Consider the following 4,491-nt stretch of genomic DNA (forward strand, 5'->3'; position numbering starts at 1 on the left):
TATATATATATATATATATATATATATATATATATATATATATGTATATATATATATATATATATATATGTATATATATATATATATATATATATATATATATATATATGTATATATATATATATATATATATATATATGTATATATATATATATATATATATATATATATATATATATATATATATATATATATATATATATATATATATATATATATATATATATATATGTATATATATATATATATATATATGTATATATATATATATATATATATATATATATTGTCACGTGGGGGTGGGCGGTCCGGGGCTCTGCTAACACTTAACTGCTAGGGGCTCAAAGGGCCCAAATACTCAGCCCCTCCGACTCCCTGGATTCACCGGAGTCTCCTTGGTCACACAAGATAGGACCAACGATGCCCACCTCCGCAGGTCTTTGCTTCCACCACAAAGGGGTGCCACTGATTCACCCTGGAAGCCCTTCAGTCAACCACGGGGAAACTGCTGTTAACAGTTCCGGCCTAGACCCGTGGGGGAGTGAAGGAAGACTCAGGCTTACCTATAAACATAACCTCCCTGAGTCTTGCCTGCCAGACAAAAAAAAGGTTGCAGGAACTCCTTTCCCGCCTGTCTTCTCTATCTTCCTCTTAGCAAGGTCGCCAGCTGGGTTATTATATCTGCACCCCAGCAATGCAGTTCAGTGGGTGTATCATATATCGTTTGTAGCCAGAAGTGTATGCTCATAGAGAAATATCACAAATGGAGGCACACTCAAACACAGTAATAAAATGTGTGGATTTACTGATGCAAATTACATGAACACACACACACAATCACAAGTAATACATGAATATGGAATATGGATAATGAGTCTGGAGATCGTCAGCCTCTTCTTCCACGACCTCCAACACTCCTTCAAATGGGCAGGAAGACAGGAGTCTCACACTCTCACAGGAGGGCCTCTTCACCACGTCGGCACCTCTTCTTCACTGTCCTGCCATCCATACACACTGTCCTCTCTGACAGTCCTGGACACAAGCTGCTTTGCAGCCTATTCTACTATTAAAGTAATAAATTCTTGCTGCCACATACACGAGTAAATATTGTGGCCTAACTAGCCTACTCATACAAGGGGTAATGGGAGGGAAAAATGATCTACCTTACACTCCTGGCTCACGACGCCTGTCCCTCGATGGTGTGAGGTTCCCACGCTTCCTGGGGTCGATCCTCGACGATCCAGGACGTTCCACAGGTCCTCAGGTGTCGTGAAGCCTTCGCGTCGTCGCCGTTCCAATCCCTGAGATTCAGCTGCCCCAATCCTGGTTCATCGATGGGCGCTGAGCTAATCACTATTTTTCCCCACACTCGCCTCTCCCACAGGGCGTCGCTCCTTGTCCTAGGCACTGTGTCGTCCTTCCGAGATTCTCAGTGGATATGACCCCAGTCACAGCAGGGCTTGCTCGCCCACCTTCCAGACCTCAACGTCCAGCCAGCGGCGCCGCCCAGCGTCGTCGCCGACTGTTTTCCAAGTTTGGCACTTCTCTGCTCACTGAACTTGGTTCCTCTTTGGCTTCCCAGAAGCGCAGGGTCTCCAATGACTGTGAGGGGCAGCGAAGGCCAGCTCAATCCACTGAACAAGGCTTGCAGAGCCTCCAATCTTTGAGAGCAGACCGAGGCGCGTCCTGTCGCTTCCACGGTCAGTACAACTCTGACGTTGGCGCCGCCCGGGGCACTCGGTGACGTCATGGCGGGCCCTGATTTGTCGCCCGCGACCTACGTCGACCAATCCGCGATCGGCTTGTCTCCCTTCCAAAAGGTCATATCTGCCGCAGGGGATACTGTTTCATTTTATAACAGGGCGCCAATTTTCCTTTATTTACAACTTATAATATAACCTCCTTCCATTAAATGGCAGCCGGTCTGGTCGCCACATATATCACTAGACTCCCTGAACCTCAGAGAATCAGTAGGGAGAGCTGATATGACTCTTTAAGCCGGCAAACGAAAGAAATAGGAGAGGGCACCGTAACATACCCCTCCCCTTAAAATAAGAGTCATATCGGAAGAGCAGCACTCAAGAGGGCAACCTATACTCTTGCTCCCTCCGTTCCTGAAGTGTCACTCCTCCAGTTGGTGACGTGGCTCATACCACTTTGCCAGTCACTTGCCTCATTGTATCTCCACCTCGCATAGTACCGGGTGTGACGGGTGTTCCCTGAACACCTACAAGAAATCCTCTCTCCGTGGCTACGAGTGTACTCCCACGGCTCGTTACCACTGTAAGATTCAGTGCATGCAGCGCCTCCACCGCGTCGTGCACTCCGAGATAGTCTTGCATTTCCACTGCGTCCTACAGGTACTCCATGTTTCCTCTCATGATCTCTTCGCCAACCTTCTCTCTTCTCGGTTCCTCTTCTCCCGTAGGTGCGTTGTCTCCTCACAGTGGCACTTGTAACCTGTACTCCATCCAGCAGCTTCCTCTCTTCCACACTAGGCCTTTGCGATGGCCCAATGCCCCTCTGGTTAGGCTGGCGCCTACCCTGGGTGTACCTATTCCCTGCTTTCTTCGTATTGCCTTTCCTATACCACTCGCTCCTTCGTTCCCGACGAACATCTTCACTCCTCCAGGAGATTCTCTTCCCTGCAGACGTCTTCTTCGGTTCGTGGTTGGGCTCATCCACCTCCCTGTCGCTCACTTCACCACGGTGGTTCATCTTGCACCTACCACTATTCATCTGGCCGGTATAGGGTGCACTGCGTCGTGGTTCCTCCACTCTGCCCCTCACCGCCGTTCGCTCATCCACTGAGCTTACTCTATTCACGTTTCTGTATGGAGGGAGTGCGGTCTGCAGCCTCCTCACCGCCCCAGGCGTTTGTACAGCTGCTCCTCGCCACTCCTCCACACGCATCATCAGGCTTAGTCGGAGGTCCCCGTCGGGGTTTTCCACAACCTCCGACGACCTCTCTGCACTCTCGCCCTCGTTGTCGTCGTCTCTGGCGACGTTTTCCCTGTCGAAGTCGGCTTCCTCACTATTATTTGGAGCGACTGATACCTCACCTGGCAGGGTTGTACCGCTGCTTGAAACATAGGCACTCCTGGCCCAATCGGGTTGTATCCTGCCTCCTCCGAGGTCATTACCCAGCACCATCTGTACATGCTCTAGGGGTAACTTAGGGGCTACAGCTACTATAGCTCTCTCGACTCCGTAGTCGGCAATCAGCTGTACTTCGTGAAGTGGCAACCTGTATTCCTCCCCCACACTGCGTATCCTCACCACTCCCACAGGTGAATCATTAAATTCCTTGGGGAGAATACTCCTGGTCACCATACTTATGTCAGCACCCGTATCTCGAAGCACGGCAACCTCCACTGGGTCTGACTTTCCAAACTTCACGTTGGCCTCGAAAACGAAGGGATGTTCACCCAACTTCATTTCCCAACCATTCACGTTGGGTCCACTATAATATGGGGTGTGAACAAACACTCTCTCCTCTTCCAACATTAATCCTACATTCCTTTGGTGCTCCTCACACTCGCGGGCATAATGTCCTCTCACGCCACAGTTGTAGCATCGGCCACCTCCCCTGGGCGGCCACTCGCTAGTCACTCTGGCGGTACCACTTGCAGACGTCCCCTGGGTCCTCCTTGGACTCCTTGTCGTCGTGTCTGGGACTGCAGCACTTGCTCCCGAGTTAGGTCCACTGCTCACAGCTTGGGGCTTCCTCCCCGCGTCTCTTGAGCTCTTGAACCGCGTCACTTCATCGGGCACACTACTCATGGGAGAGTCCCCACTCGTCCTCGCTCCTCCTGAACTCCTAAGGTTCCCTCCTGACCTGGGGTAAGGCGAGTGTCTGGGCGGCCCCTCCCTCCTGCTATGTAGTGCCTCCTCCAGCATGTCGGCTCGATCCGCTGCAGCCTTCAGGTCCTTAATACCTGCTTCTCTCACCCTTACTCGCAACTCAGGATGGAGCACCGACATGAACTTCTCCATCAGTCGTTTAACATCATCCACCGACTCCGCTTCCTCCGCCTTCAACCATCGTAGGAATTTCCGTTCCATCTCCCTGGCGGTCTCGGCGTAAGTCTTTCCCGACGCTCTTGTACACTCTCTGAACCGCTTCCGGTACATCTCCGGAGTCAGCCGGAATGAGTGGAGAACCGCATTCTTAATCGCGTCATAATTAGTACACTCCTCTAGGTCCAGCATGTTATAGGCTTCCCGGGCCTCACCAGTCAACCTGCCCTGGACCAGAGCAGCCCAATCATCTTCCGGCCACTCCTTCAGAGTCGCTATCCGTTCAAAGTGTTCGAAGAACGCCTCAGCTTCTTGTGGTTCGAACGTAGGTAAGTCACGTTCCCTTACCTTGAGGTCATCCCGCCGTGCAGGTAGTGAGGGCAGACCACGTTCAACGCGACGCAATTCGACTTCTTTCTTTGCCTTTATCTCCTCCAGTCGCAGTTGTCTCTCTCCTTCTTCTCGCTGCAG

The sequence above is a fragment of the Procambarus clarkii genome, chromosome 18, assembly GCF_040958095.1.
Source record: "Procambarus clarkii isolate CNS0578487 chromosome 18, FALCON_Pclarkii_2.0, whole genome shotgun sequence".
NCBI classification, from domain to species: Eukaryota; Metazoa; Arthropoda; class Malacostraca; order Decapoda; family Cambaridae; genus Procambarus; species Procambarus clarkii.